This window comes from Sturnira hondurensis, unplaced genomic scaffold, assembly GCF_014824575.4.
Source record: "Sturnira hondurensis isolate 20B ecotype Veracruz unplaced genomic scaffold, ASM1482457v3 Scaffold0022566, whole genome shotgun sequence".
NCBI classification, from domain to species: Eukaryota; Metazoa; Chordata; class Mammalia; order Chiroptera; family Phyllostomidae; genus Sturnira; species Sturnira hondurensis.
This window is the reverse complement of record NW_028095197.1, coordinates 18,921,814-18,938,382: the sequence shown is the minus strand read 5'-3', so window position 1 is coordinate 18,938,382 and position 16,569 is coordinate 18,921,814. Positions and strand designations below refer to the sequence as shown.

At 41.1% G+C, this 16,569-nt stretch overlaps 1 pseudogene; it reads left to right on the top strand.

Annotated features, from left to right (window-relative positions):
• The first annotated feature begins 325 nt into the window (after positions 1-325).
• Positions 326-1,086, top strand: LOC118979699 (transcription initiation factor TFIID subunit 9-like; annotated as a pseudogene).
• Positions 1,087-16,569: the final 15,483 nt, after the last annotated feature.

Below are 16,569 nucleotides of genomic sequence, written 5' to 3'. Positions count from 1 at the left end.
TTCATCTACTTCCCTGCCTGGAACTCTCCAATGAAAGTGCATTGTAGTAGGCCAGGTAACCAAGGGTTGGTGACTGCAAAGTGGAGATGGGTCAAGAACACAGCTCAGGGCCCCCGGGGACTGAAGGTGCCTGCCCCTGCCTGCCCCCGCCTACCCCATCTGTCCTGTTCCAGTTGTGTTTAGAGCCCTTGCACCAAGGTTTCCAGGCCATCATGGCACACCAGGGGTTGGCAAAATAGCACTAGGCAAAGAACTTGCATCAAGATCAGGACCGAAATATGTCAATGTGGGTGATTGAGCTCGAGGGAGCTGATCACCGGATAGCATGGTGTCTAGCAAACTGGCTTCTCCCGAGGGCATGCTGAAAGATGCACAGACGATGGCACAAGTCCTGAAGGATGTGAGGACTACAGAATATGAACCAAGAGTTATAAATCAGAGGTTGGAGTTTGCCTTCTGATACATGAGCCCAATTCTAGATGATGCGGAAATTTATTCGAGGCACACTAAGAAAAGCCACTGTTGGAGCAGATGATGTGCGATTGACAGACAATACAGTGCTGTGCTGACCAGTCTTTCGCCTCTCCCCCTCCAAGAAATTTTTTATTAGATATTGCAAGGCAAAGAAATCAAACCCCTTTGCCACTGATCAAGCCATACTGAGGCCCTAGATTGCCACCTGATAGATATTGCTTGACTGCTCCAAACTATAGATTTAAGTCTTTGCAAAAAAAGGCAGCTACTTCTGCAGGAAGAGTAACAGTTCCACGGGTGAGTGTCAGTTACTAGCAGACCAAGTGCTCCCACACCTGGCACACCAACCCCGCGAACCATGTCAGTTTCCACTAAAGTAGGGACTCCGATGTCCCTTACAGGGTGCGGGTTTACAGTACAGATGCCCACTTCACAGTCCCCGGCTGTAAAAGCATCAATTCCTGCAACATCAGCAGTTCAGAAGGTTCTGATTAATCCATCACTAATTGGGCCCCCCAAAACATTCTTATTACCACTGATACGGTGTCATCACAAAATACTGCCCGTGAGTCATCAAATGCATTGAAGCTAAAACGTGAAGATGGTGACTAAGATCATTTGTAATCCAGATTTGATGTATGCAACATGTACACCTGATCTTGAACCCACTGTACTAAGATGAAACGGGCATGCAGGGTGTTTTCAAGTCGTGTTTTAGAAAACTTATATAGTATTTAATGAGTAAATACAGTTACCATAGTTTTTAATTGAGATATTGTATTTTCTTTAATAAAATTCCTAATGGTTTTTCACCAGCCTTTAAGTGTAAGAAATAAAGTTGCTATTCATCAAAAAAGAAAAAGATTAAGAAGATTTCAAGGATGACCTCTTTATAACATTGAAATGGAAATCTTTGCCGCATCAATTTGGCAAAGAAAAGAAAAAAATAGAGGCATAATGTTTTGAAGAGAAGAACCAATATTTATTGACATTCAAATGAATTTACAGATAGAGTAAAATTGCCAAATGAATTAGTAAATTTCCATGGTGCAAAAATCAATATATACAAATCAATTCTCTTGCTATATACCAGCAACCAATAGTTAATGCAACTGTAGAAACACATATCATTTAAAATAGCATAAAACTATAAATTAGCTAGGTATAAATATAATAAATTTTTTTACAAACTTTTAAGGAAAATTAGAATATTTTATTAAAATACCACTAAAATCCATACAATGTTCATGGGTTGAAAGTTTCAAAGTCAAGGCCCTGGCTGGCGTAGCTCAGTGGATTGAGCTCGGGCCTGTGAACCAGACGATCGCGGTTCGATTCCCAGCCAGGGCACATGCCTGGGTTGCAGGTGGTTCCTTGCAGGCTAACTACCAGCAGGGGACGCACAAAAGGCAACCATACATTGATGTTTCTCTCCCTCTCTACTTCCCCTCTAAAGATATATAAATAAATAAAATCTTAAAAAAAAAAAGAAAGTTTCAAAATCATAAAATTGCAATATTCTATCAATTGACTTATAGATCTTATGTGATTTAAATCAAAATGTCAATGTGTTTATTTTGGGGAAACTTGCTAACCTGGGTATAAAACATGTATAGAAAAGCAAACGTCAATAGCTCACTTTCATAAGCTTGTAGTAGAGTAGTTGGATATCTACAAATGTAGATAAGAATAATTATTGTTTTTATAAAATACATTTTATTAATCTAATTCTGCTAATATAAAGTATTAAGCAAACAACTAAAAGTAAAAAGCCCCATCAAAGGACATCAGTATCGGGAAACACACATTATGTGATAATCATTCCACAGTATTCTTTGTGCATATATCTAGAATGGACAGACACACAGAAAAGAATTAGAAATGTCTCAGTCATTTAGTGTATGTAACAAACCACCCCAAACTTTAGTGGTTTATAACAACAAAAAGCAGTTACTGACTCATACTTCTCCAACTGAAGAGGGCTTGGTGGGATGGATGTCTCCACTCAACGTGTTGGGTGATGTTGTTCATGTAGTTGCATTCCTCTGGGAATTTGGGTGATTGGAACATCTAAGATCACTTCCATGTTGGAAACCTCTGCTGGGATGGCCAGCATGGCTGGTTTAGCTCAGGGTCTACGGGCTGGGCTTGTCTTTTGCTTTGGATTTCATGAATTTAAAGGATTAAGCAGAGGGTACAAGTCTTTTAGGATCTGGGGCGTAAGACCCAGAACATCACTTCCATGCATTCTGTTTGGTCAAAGCAATTCTCAAGGCCAGCTCGCACTCAAGGAGAAAGGAAACAGACTCCACCTCGTAATGTGCAGAGACACATGTGCCTACAGAGTTGAGAGAAATTTTTGAGGCTGTTAGGAAATGATCTACCACTGTGATACTAATATAAATGCTGTTTCTCATAGTTTATTGGCTGCAAGCTGATTTTGCATGGTTCTTTGAACAACTTCACTCAACAATTATTATTGAACATTGTGCCAGGAACTGTTTTAACCACTGAAAGAGCAATGAACCAAGCGACAAAATGTATCGCCCTCATGGAGTCTACACTCGAATGATTCAGGCAATTATTCACATCATATGTTATTTTATACCAAAAATCAGTAAAATTGGGCTAAAGAGAGAAAGTTTGGTTAATTTAAATAAAGGGATAAGGACAAGTTATAGCTGTTGACCTTACTCAGTACTTCACCTGTCATATAGAAAAGAAGAAAAGTTGCCAGAAATATACGTCTTGAGATTCCATTCAGATACACTTAGCAAATGCCTACTTTATCCAGAGGCCCTTGCTGGCCTGCTGGAATGGGAGACTATTTTAGAAGCATTTGATTGAGTTCAATTTAATAAGGATCCATTGGATATATGTGGGGGGTGCCAAAGGAGATACAAAAGATTAAAAACACGGGACTCATACCCTCGTTACTCATTACTGTAATAAAGAGGTAAGGTAAGTGCCATAAGGTGATCTCAGTGATGTGCTGGAGGGGTTAATAGCCAGTGTCTCGTTCATTTGTGGGAACCATTGAGTGCTCACGAAGGGAGACAGCATTTGAGCTGGTTAGTGGAGACCGACTGCGCGTTCATATGGAAGGGTGCCAGCAGGCCCGCTGAATGATGGAGCAGCTGGATGTGCCGTTCCCATCGCTCAGGTGGTAGGTGCATATTGCCCCATTTCCAGATGATGCAAGCTGGGGCAGGCATTAATGGTACCTCAGTGATTTCCATTTTCTACTTGAATTCCCTGTTTAAACGACCTGTTTACATTACTCCTCTGGGCGACACCTATGCCTAGAGATGCCTGCTAGTTGAAAATGAACAAACAGCAGCCAGGTATTTCTTATCTCTAATGGACGTTCTCCAAAGCCCTTAGCTCTAGCATTTTTCATGCAATGAATTTTTTAAAAAGTGAGTCAAAGGAATAGAAAACGATGGGCACACACATCTAGGTGCTTTGTGCAAACATCACGTTATTCTTCCGTCAAGGTGACTCTAAGCGTAGGATATGCAGTCCTAACACGCTGACACAGAACTGCGTGGGCCTCCTCACTTACTTGGTCTCTTTGTGAAAAATGGACTTGTGTGTGAGGTCACCGCTCGTTAACCTGTGCTATACTGATATTCTTAAAGTATTATTTTCATCCGGGTTGTGTTCTACACAAAAGTCTACTGTGAGTTTGAACTGCCTACTTACCCACGTCTTCTCTTTTGGTGTCCTGTGTTCTCAGAATAATGTCTGCTGGATCACAAACATCCTTCCCGTTTTCCACTACCCTCCAACAAATATTAATTAATCAATTCATTCATTCATTCATTCATTCATTCAACAAACAGACATTTATTAAGCAAATATATATACTGGCCATTACTCTATGAACTTGGGATACTTTTAACAAGAAAACAGAGTCCATACTTGATTAGAGCGTACAGTCTAGCAGGGTGAAACAAAATAAACCTATTTTGTAAATAAGGAGATTATATAATATGTTACAAGGTGGCGAGTATTTGGAAAAAACAGAATAGGGCAGAGGTTGGGGAGGAGTGTGTGAATTACAGCTGGAAGCAGATTAGAAGTGAGTTAACCTCTGGTCATCTGGGTGCAAGACCCTTTGGGGCAGAGGCAGCCAGCAGAGCTCGGGCCCTAAGGCCCCAAGGGAGTTCGTGCAGAAATCTCCAGGGTTAGCCTGACAAGCTGGTGTGATTGGAGCCTCGTGAGCAGGGGGAGAGAGTGGGAGACAGGTGAGAGGCAGCAGGTCCAGACGGCACGGGGACCTGCAGGACTTCAGGACTGGCTCTCAGGGAGGTGGGGAGCCACCGGAGACTCTTCAGGAGAGAAGTGACCCTCTCCCTTTATGCGTGTCTTGTCATGTATTTTACTTCTACAAATGTTACTGGTTTAGCTTTAAACTTCAGGTGACTTCTTTTTGGGGGGTAACTTTTGGATTAATGTTTGCACCATGTATTTTTTCCATTCTTTTACTTTTGACATACCTATGCTCTTATATGTGCCTGTAGTGAGTTTCTTGTAGACAACATATTAGTGGCTCATGTTTTTATTGTTGTTTTTAAATCTACAATGCCAATCTTGGTCTTTTAATTGGTATATTTAGATTTTAAGGTGATTATTATGTTAGGGCTTAAGTATTCATTTTTATTTGTTTTCTATTTGTTTCCTCTAGTTCTCACCCCCCTGTTTCTCTCTTTTTTAAAGATTTTATTTATTTATTTTTAGAGAGAGGGGAAGCGAGGGAGAAAAGCATCAGTGTGTGGTTGCCTCTCATGGGTGCCTCCTACTGGGGACCTGGCCCACAACCCAGGCATCTGCCCTGACTGGGAATCAAACCATTGGCAGGTCGGCACTCTCTTTGAAGCAATTTTTAACCTTTTCCTTATGTTCCTTGACCCTTTCTTGACCACTGAGCCACACCAGCCAGGGCTGTTTCTCTTTTTTTTCACCATCCTGTGGGTTACTTGAACATTTTTTAGGATTCCATCTTGATTTATTTCTTATCAAGTTTTTGTGCTCATCACTTATGGCTCTTTACCTCTAAATACTTAAATATATTTCCCAAAAGTGAGAACAATTATCCAAATCAGGAAATTTAACATTGATACAATGCTTTTATCTAACCCATACTCCACATTAAAATTTTGTTAATGGTTCCAATTATGTCTTTTATGGCTGGTCTCTTTAAAGCAATTTTTAACTTTTTCCTTATGTTCCTTGACCTTTTCTTTTTTTAAAGTCAAGGCAATTATTTTTTAGAATGTCCTTCAATTTGGGTTCTTCTGTTGTTTCTTAAGGAAATATTCACACTACTAATTTATAACAAAGGAAGTTTGGAAACAATCTTAAGCCGATATTGTAGGGGTTTGTTTAAATAAATTTAGATATACTTATACTATGAGATACTACATAGTCATCAAAATGACGGTATAGACATTTAAAGGCTAACATAAAGGTTGTTTTGAATATATTAAGACCAAATGGCGAGGCACAAAGCAGTCTGCAAAAATGACACATTTTTTGTAAGCAAATATGTGAATATTTACTTGGATAGAATTGCCTAGGAAATAAAGAAGAAAATACATGAAGTTCTTATTTCTAGGTGTTATTATCTCTATATGACAGCCCAGAGGTTGGTTTTACCTCTTTTTCTTTTCAAGTTTTTCTCTTGTTTTTCTACAGGGAAGACCTATTATCCAAACAATTTTAAAAAGGAGAAAATTTTTCCTGCAAACTTTTCAACTTTTAAATAGCAGTGCCCTGATTTTTCCAGAAAAATCAAAAAAGAGATAGATGAAGAGGCATTAGGATGTAATGGAAACATACACTGGACTTCGATCAAGGCCAACAATTACCATTTGCTATTTATAAGATCTCAGTCAGGAGCTTGATGATTGTTGAGCCTCAGTTTTCTCATCTTTAAAATGGGCTTCATGGTGTAACTTTTCTGTCTGCTTCACAGAGTTGTTTGAGAATCAAATGGAATAATTTATGCTGTTTCTCTTTGTAACCTTTAAATCCAATACCAATATAAGACATTCTTATCTAATTTCATGGAAAATATTTTGTTGCATAGAAGAGATGAATGTTTCCTAAAACTATTTGCAGTAAAAAAACCCTCCAAATACCAGGCATTTGAACTTCATCCTTGAAAGTTTCCAGTGTTACTAATCTTTTCGTCTAGTGGAATAGACGGAGCAGTAGGAGGAATTAAATCAACCAACGTTTATAGCTTAAACGTGTCCTCAGCTCAAATAATTTGTTTTTCCATTTCTACCTCAATCTTTTTCATTCTTTATATGATCAGTTATTTTTCAGCTTTGAAAGAATGTGGAAAGTTCTTTTTTCCCCTCTTCAGAAATTTCTGACATGCCACATCAGAGGAAACAGAAATAAGAAAAAGCTATTCACGAAGATGCTTCTGGGGGTCTCCGTGTTTCTGATAGTAGGACAAGCCATTTCCGGGATGAGCTGCTTTGTCATCTTCCACTGCTGCCTAGGACTGCAGGCCAATGGGAGTGGCAGGGGCTGGGAGAGGCAGCAGCTGCGGCTGAGTGAGACGATCTGTAAGGAGGTGCCTTGGCTACGGCAGGAAGACTTCTGGAGCCGTCTGTGACTGTTGCTGGAAACCGAGAGAGCTGAGGAAAAGGAGGTGGGAGGGAGCCGGAGTGAGGCTCCAGCAACTGAAGTCTTATCAGGCCGCAGACATAGAACGTTGGTTTGGTTGTGCTTATTCAGGTAGATCCAGCGGACGTTTCTGTCTTAGGCTGGTCGTCTGCCGTGCCCCACCATTGTGCGTATTGTCCCAGTGAAGGTTAAACAGATGCTCAAAAACAGCGCTTGTTCACACGGGGAATCTGGAGATCAAGCTCTCCCCTTATATCTTGTATATGGACATTCATTATGTTACACCAAGTTCATTGGAAAAAAAATCTCCTAGTAGCAATGCAAAAGAATTGTAAGTTCACAATACACCGAATCAGGAAGTCATTGAGTTACTGTAGTACATGGTTCAGCGGGTTTTTTTTTAATGATGGCCTAAAGTATATCCCAAAAGCAATCTAAACAATTTAGATATCAAAAACCATGTTGTGAAGCAATATCATATAAAAACTAATATTTTTCCTTAAATATGAAGGCTGATGAAAAACAAACCCTTCAATGCTTTTTAAAAAGATCTATATTTTTTTCTCGTAAATTTAATGCTAAAGAAGGAAAGAGTCAATCAAATAAAGCAATTAGGTGTATTTATCAAAAACATGGCAAACTTACCTTCATCAGAGTGCAAGAGCGTTTCAATGCTGATTGCCCTTTATTGCTTGGGCCCCGACGTCTGCCCCAGCCCTATGACTCCGTAGTGCTGCTGAGGGCTTCCGTGGTGTGTGGGGAGGTCCCCTGCTCAGCACACAAGATCAGGAGATGAGTCGGCCCAGTTCACATACATTCTGAGCCTTTTTATTTTTCACGTCTATTTTCTTTGGTTGGGTAATTCTTCACATTACTCTGACACCATGTGACAACTTTTGATGGCATTCAATGCCAAGAGCTCGAACTGACATAGTCATCGCACCTTATATACAAGTGGTATAAAACCATCAATTAAATGGCAGTATCAGCGGCCTGCCTACTCCAGGTCAGTGATGACTGGGGTTACAAAAGAAGCATTATGACATTTTAAAGGCACGTGATGAGAAATCCAAAGGAGCATCTTTATCCTTTTTTCCATCGCCACAAAGGATGATCGCTGGGTTAGAAAGAACAGTGTAACCTGTGGAAAAACGCTGTTCACAGAGACAGTTCAGGATAGAGACACGGGGAGCTGCAGGATTGCACAGCCCAACCCTGTGCTGCACAGTGACTGGAGGGAAGCACAGTCTTCCATAAACACCAAATAAACTGCATCAGAATTAGCAGTGTCTTCCATGAAGTGATTTGAGTAAATATCCCTGTATAAACAAGTGGAACAAAGTCCAAAGTGGGACATAGCACTTACCAAGAAGAAAAGGAACAGTTAGACAAACTGGCTAAGATAATTTGAAAGAACAGTTGCTTGGCAACTGAGCTTACCTTAGATACTCATTTGTGATTAATAGACTGTAGCAGGAGTGATATCAAGGTCAGAAAAGGCCATGTGGCTCTCATGTTTATTTCTTGTAATAAAGAGCCATGATCTGTCCCTGGATAGAAGAAGCTATGTAAGAAGTTTGACAACCCTAAGAGCACCGTGCCAGAGAGAGAGAGTGTAATCAGATGAGCTCCCAGCAGAAGGCTGGTGCCACTTACCAGCAATGTGCCTGGGATGTTCAGCCCAGCATGCCATCAGGTGACATTTGGGGGACATTTGAATGCAACTGCATGATGGACTCATGAGGGAACTACTTAGGTAAGCCTTTCTCAGACTCCTGACTCTCAACATTGTGAGCAAAATCGAACAATTGTAGTTCGTGTGACTAAATTGTGGGATAATTTTTATACAGCAAGAGTGACTGGAAAAATCACGTGGCCTCATACATTGTAACCAAAAGTAAAAGCGAAGTTTCAGGTGTCATTATTCAGCTATGAGAATCCCAGAGCAGGCACTCCCTTGCCAGAATCCAGTGTCCCTGTCACCCATCACTCCCCGACCCGTGTTCTCCGTCGGTTGTGTCTTCGGGCTCTGCGTCAGCCCCAAATCTCAGTGAGCCAGTGCGGTTCAGGTATTTCCTATACTTGGTCATTATTCTAGTAGTTTCCACTAGACTCCTCAGACTATAAAGTCTGCATGAGGAATTATTGTTGAAAACTAACGGGAGGAAAGAACATGTGTTTGCTCAAAGCCACTGATTGGATTTTGAATCATTTTGGTTCTCTCGGACATTCCAAGAACAAGATGCCTGTTTTTGCTAGATTCTTTGCGGCTGAGTAACAGACTCCAAATCACGGTGCAACAGACTTTCGTCAGCCGTCCATGTGGGCTCAATATTCTCCTTTCCTCCTCCCTTTTGAGTTTCCTTAGACTTACCTTCCTTAGGTTACCACGGAGGCAAGAGGAGGATGTAAGAAGTAAGATTTTTCTTGACAAATGTATAGCTGCTTTATATTTTGCCTCCTCCATGACTACTCTGGCCAACATTTAAGGAATCTAGTGCATATTGAGTGAAAATTTATGGACTAATACTAGAGAATTTTCACAATTCAGTAGCTACTTGAAGAGAGCCAATGCACTTTCCCTCCCTCGTTCCCTCCCTCTTCCTCCCTCTTCCTCCCTCCCTTCTTCCCGTCCTTCCTTCCTCTCTCCCTCTTTTCATTATTTCTTTCTTTTTTTCTAAAGTTTATTTATTTATTTATCTTTAGAGAGGAAGGGAAGGAGAGAGGGAGAGAAATATCAACATATGGTTGGTTGCCTCTCATGCGTCCCCTGTTGGGAACTGGCCTGCAACCCAGGCATGTGCCCTGACTGGGAATCGAACTGTGATTCTTCAGTTCGCAGGCCTGTGCTCAATCCATTGAGCTACACCAGCCAGGGCTCATTATTTTCTTTCTTGATGCAAGAAACCCCATTCCTGGTATTTCCTGCCCCCAACCCTGTTTTTTGCCCTAGAAATAAAGGCAATTTTTCAAATTCATTCATTTATTCAACGACTAAAGCACTCACTGAGCATCCACCACGCATGTACTTCACACTGCTTTAGCAACGGGAATGCATGAGTGGGTAACACGGAGCCCCTGGCCTCCTGGAGGCTGTGTGAATTAGTTGGCGTAAAGTGCTCTGCAGAAGAATAAAGGGGAGTGAGTAGGACAGGAGCAGGGATGGAGCAGAAACTCTTTATGGGTGTATCAGAGTCTTTTTTGGTGAAGTAACATTTGAGCCAAGATCTGAAGGCAATTCTGTGGATAGAATAATGCTCCCTCCAAAGATTTCCATGTCTGAATCCCTGAAACTTGTGCATGTGTTCACGCTCATGTAAAAGGCACTTTGCAGATGGATGTGAGTGAGTTAATGATCTTGAGATAATCTTTTCTTGCGATGTGCATATTTTTTCATAGGGCCCACTTACATTTTTCTTTTTCTGTTTTTTTAAAAAATTAAAATTTAAAAATTTGAAATGAAAAATTTTGAAATATTTAAAAATTAAAAAGATTGATTTTTTAAAAATAAAACCAATTCAATACATTTTAATGTTAATTGTCCCTTCAGCAAACTGGGCAGACACTACCACATTTATCTCTGCCAATAATACATGCACTGCAAACCATGGAAGAATATAATAATTTGATGTGTCCAGTGCACTCTTGTTTTGGCAGCTCTTGTTTGGCAGACTTTTCACTCATTTTGCAACAGTCCCTGGAGAAGGAAGGAAGCGCGCCTACATCTGCAGACAATGGGTGGTCAGGGGCTTGCAGACGGACGTGCAGGCATTCTGGGCCAGATATTTTCCAGCCAGGGTCTACCTCCAAATTCTCTGTTTTTTTTCCCCCTCTGTGTTATGCTGGCTCAGTATTGCCAAATAGTCTTGCCCCAATAGCAAGGATGATTTCTCTCGACTACAATCTGCAGATACAGTATACTGTAGCAATTGTACTAAATTGTACGCATTTTGGGTGCTGTTACAGTTTCCATGAAATTTTATTCTGTCTAAATTCTCAAAAGTATAATATATGTCCAGAGAGCGTCAAGACTAAGGGAGGTTGGATGTGAGGGCGATCTGGCTGCGACATCTGTCACCCCATTGATCGCCAGGGTTGATTCGGCTGATCTGGCTGGCTAGGCGGGTGTCCCCTTCCTCCCTCACCGATCCATGTGTGTCCCTCCTGAAGCTTCGCGCTCGGTCGAAGAGGACGACCTTCCCAACTAGAGGAGAGGACCGGTCTTTGGTCAAGGGTATACGAGTAGCTGCGCTCCCCTGCTAGAACCTCCAAACAAGCTCTCAAGACTAAGGGGGGTTTCCAGGCAGTTCACCAACCATTATTTTCTCAGTTGTTCAAGAATGTGAAAGGGTATACATTCTTTCTCAAGGCATATGCGCTCCACACACCATTATGCACCCTCTACCCCGCAAAATAAGCAAGGGCAGTGAATAACTTCTTCCACTTTTATAATACATGAGCTGGCATCCCTGTGTAAGAGATTAGGTTGGTGAAAGTCGATGTGACTTGTTGAAGAAATTGATGTTTAGGTTTGTACGATGGTAGAGTGTATGCAGCAAATGAAATTCAACTTCGCCCTCAAGCATATTTGGGGTTCTCTCATGCTGAATACGTGTGCATGTACTGTTTTGCTTGGGTCTTACTCATGTTCTTGGCATTTGTCTTTTATGGAGAACGTTGTTAATGTTCAGCCAGAAAGTTTTGTCACAGAAAAAGGTGGTAGACCACTGGAATTTTACTCTCAGAGGACAAAGTCAAATTTCTACTCTGCTTAAATCCTTCCAAAGAGCTGAGTTATTGAGGAACTGGAATGGCTCTATGGAGCCTGAGGATGGTGTATGTATTTTACTTTGAAATGATGCTGAGAGAGAAAGAGATAGAGAAGTAGGTATTGTTGGCGTACTTCAGTGAAGGCTAATTTTAGAGTGTGGTTGATTTAAAACAGTAACTTATCTAATTGCCAAATTAAACTGAATATTAAGTCATGAAAGATTTTTTGGTTCCTCTTTTTGGTGACAAATATACCCATTTACCCGTCTTGTGGCCTAGACTTCTTGTCAATCTTTAGCGCCAATGAATGTTGCTACACACACGCACAGTCTCCCTTCCATTAGCGCATTATTACATTGTTCTGGTCCATGTTCCCCCTGTGCCCCAGAGGTGACAGGAGACCGTAGAAAATCAATAGATTAGGGAGAAGGCATTCTGATTAAACACCAGAGGTCATAAAAAATGTCAGCCCGAGTACAAAGCAGTCACTCACTGCCCTAAAGATTCTTTCACATATCTGACTTGGGTAGTATACAATGGTGGGGAAGAGTCTGGAACAGACTGTCCAAGTTCAAGTTTAGTGGTGGCAGCAGTCTGCCAGACTGGTCCTCTGGTGTGCCCTCATCTGGGGTTAGGCTTTTCAGCCTTCCCCACTTCCTTCCAGTTTTCAAGGCTGCTCCTCCAAACGTCCCAGCAATTTTAATAGAGCTCTTATCAACTTAGCCATAATTTATTCTGTTGCTTACAAGACTCTAAATGTACACAGCCATCTAAGGTAGTGTAGCCATATCTTTCTACATTTTCATTCCCTTCTCCTACCTAACTTCTGTTACAAATATTGCTCAAATGCGGACACCTAACGTTCTAGGCCATTGTTGGGTGGAGGTATGGGCCACCCAGCATTCAACAGTTGCAGCGCCATTTGCTCCATCCATAAAATAACGGTCTGGAAGTATTTAATATTTCTTTCCCCCATTTTTTAAACAAGCACTTGTTGAATAAACACCAGTTCTAGGTCTATGCTAGGTATTAAAGTTGAACTGTTTTTAAATGAATTTTAATTGCACACATACATTCTTTTTATTAAAAACCAGAACATAACAGATTAAGGACAAGTTCCCTTTGACCACCCCCATTCCTGTTCCTCTCTACACCTTTCTCACATGTACCCTTATTTCAACTTTAGAGTGACTTTCTCAATACTTTTTTCTACATAAAAAAATAAAAACTATGAATAGAAAGCCACTCTCTGTGTTCTGGGTGTAAGGATTTAATGTAGGTTTTAGGGACTGAAACCTTTGGACTAGAAGATGATTAGAGGAGTGATGGGCATTTTACTTCTAAATGGCTTTATCAGTCAGAGGAAGTGACGATGTGCAACCGAAATGGACTCTGGATTGGCAAAGGAGAAAAAGACTTTATTATAATTGCTGATAATGTTGAAGTAATGGGAGCATCTTCTGGGCACAAAGGACTCCTCAAAGATGTACACTAACCGAACAAACAAGCAAGCAAAATATAACCAAAGACACTGAAATTAAGAACAAACTGATAGTAACCAGAAGGGAGGTGGGAGGGGATAACAGGGGGAAAGGAGGAAGCGTTCCCAGGAATAAGTGTAAAGGACACATGGACAAAACCAGAGAGTAGGATCAAGGGTGGGAAGTGGGGGTGGCTGGGGTGGGGGGGAAATGGAGATAGCTGTACCTGAACAACAATTTTAAAAATGTGTGTGGCGGGGGGGGAAGAAATGTACACTTAACACACCAGCTCAGGCCCTGGGAAGTCCATTTACATCAGAGAAACAGCAAGTCCCTCTGCCTCAGACACATTTCTTGCTCATCCTGGCAAAGAGCGATGTCCCACCTGTGTCCCTATGGAGTCAGGGTGGAGTTGACGCCACTGCGGATTCCGGGTGTCTCCTCTGCGTGCAGTTCCGCCCCACTGTTGACTGCTCCTCATTCATTCATTCCACCAAACCTCACTCTCCATTTAGCATTTCTGTGACAGAGAGTGGACAAAAGACGTAAGGGAAAGCCTGGAGTCACAATGATGCATTGAGATACATGCAGGGATTGACAGAACAGCCCAGGGACCTTAGGAATTTTGTATAATTAATATTTGCTACATATAATATGCAGTCTCTACTGAATGCATTGAGTAATCAAGGGACACTTGTGCTCCATTGCCTGGGGAAACTTTCTAGTCTCTGCCTCATGAATCCCACTGGACCATTCTTGTTTTGTTATTTGTTTAACGACATTGAAACATTGCTTTTGACTTTCAGTAGCATACTATCCAACAGCGACAACAGGGAAATGGGGTTAGAACAAGAACCCTTGCTGCTGCCATTAGCGTACAATGTGACAGAGAGATTACTGCCGATGCAGTCATTTCTGTCCACTTGGGAGTCCTAAGAACGCTTCATCTTCGTAGCTTCTTGATTGGCTATAAGAGATCTATAAATAAGACCACTATTTGTCACAGTTTCACTGGCCATGTCCTCATGTACAGTTTTTGCCCCAGTGCAATTATCAGTTGTGTCCTTGTTTGAATGCTAAATTCTATTGAATCACCTTGTTTATAAAAGTCTCCCTCCCTGTGGACATCATTATTCCCGTAAATCTCAATGGGTTTTTAAATCCCTAACTAGTTTAACTCATATTCCCTAAAGTTTAGGCAGATGTTTTCTGATTTTTTTTGTTTGTTTTCCACTTGCGGCTTTTTTAAAAAAATTGAATTTATTGGGGTGACACTCATTCATGGGATTATACAAGTTTCAAGTGTGCATTTCCACGATACATGACCTGTATATTATTATACTGTGTACCCATCACTTAAAGTCAAAGCATCTTCCATCACAAAATATTTGGTCCCCCTTTTCCCTCCCCACCCCCCACTCCCTTTCTTCTGGTAACCAGCATGCTGTTGTCTGTGTCCATGAGTTTCAGTTTTATATCCCACATATGAGTGAAATCATATGGTTCTTAGCTTTTTCTGGCTCACTTATTCCACTCAACATAATATTCCCCAGCTCCATCCACGATGTCGCAAATGGCAGTATTTCGTCTTTTCTTCTGGCTGAGTAAGGTTCCATAGTGTATGTGTACATTAACTTTACCCGGTCCTCTGTCAAAGGACACTTTGGTTGTCTCCATGTCTTGGCCACTGGGAATAAAGCTGCAGTGAACACAGAGGAGGTTCATGCCTATTGAAATAGTACTTTGGCCTCTCATGTACAGTCTCATCTGGGGTACTGACTTTGGTTACCTTTTCTGCTGTGAACATATAAGCAGTAAGGCACTTTGGTTTTTCCCTCTTTTTAAAAATTCTCTATTGTGTGATTAGAATCTCTGATGGCCTGTGCCCAGAATTACAAGCTTGGCACGTTGTGGAAATTTGTAATGGCTAGAGGAAAATCTCATGATGTAATGTTAAGTGAAAGAAGAAGGATTTCAAACTGTTTCCATGTGAGGTACTAATTACAATTTTTTAAAATAGTTGCAACTAGAAATTCAGTGATTTGAACTGGGGAGTTCTTATCACCTCAGGAGAAGATGATGAATCAAGTATTTTGCTTTTTAGTCATACAAATTATTTTTGTTCCATGATCCATACAAAGTCAAACCCTATTCTACAATCAGAAAAAGAATGTAAAAGCAATGTTGTGGTGTTAGTTGTCCCTTTTTCCAGAGGAGTTCAATGTTCACAAAGTTCTAGAGGTGCCTCGTCAACTCTTTACTGGATTTTTAGATTAGTGACAAACCCCGCCTTATTTACACATGAAAAGAGACCGAGAGATTCTCAAGGCTTCTCTGTAGCAACTTCAGTGTTTCTTCCAGAGAAAGTGGAGTCAAGGCCTCTTTTGTTATTCAGGAAACCTCTCATTGAGGAACTCCTACATTTGTCAGTGAGCCCGAGGAAGTGTGGCTGGGCTAGATGGCTGGGTCTAGGCCCATCTGATATTTCCCCTTCGTATTCCAAACACGAGTTACATGATCTAATCCAGACGTAAAACAATCAGCTAAGAATTGTGGATGCTCTCTGAGGAACTTGACCAGCCAGTGCATCCTTGTGAGAATTCTCATCTCTTCAGAGGCAGCCAGCGTGATGTTATAAAAAAACCAGGACTTTCCAAGTCAGGTTGACCTGTTCGCTCTTTGATCCACCACTTACTAGCTACGTGCCACCGGACAACCCTTTTAAAGAAACAAAACAACAACAAAGAAAAGCTTCATGAGAAGTTTTTTGGCTCCCCTTTATCCCTTCCCGTCCCCCATTCCCTTTCTTCTGGTAACCAGCATGCTGTTGTCTGTGTCCATGAGTTTCAGTTTTATATCCCACATATGAGTGAAATCATATGGTTCTTAGCTTTTTCTGACTCACTTATTTCACTCAGCTTTTTCTGACTCACTCGTTTCACTCAAGGTCCGTCTGTTTTCTTAGAATAATAACAATGTCTCATTGATTGTGGGGACCATTTTTGAAGTTTCTTTTGTGGTGGCAGATTGGTAACAGGTACTTTGTAATTATTAGGAAAATGGTCTGCCCTAGCCGCTTGGATATAAGGATTGGCAAGTGTGTTCGTTTTCAATGAATTTTCCATGAATGCATGTGTAGTCCAGAGGGCGTGAGTCTTACTTCCACATGCCAGGTGGAGAGAGGGGACTGGCAAGTTGA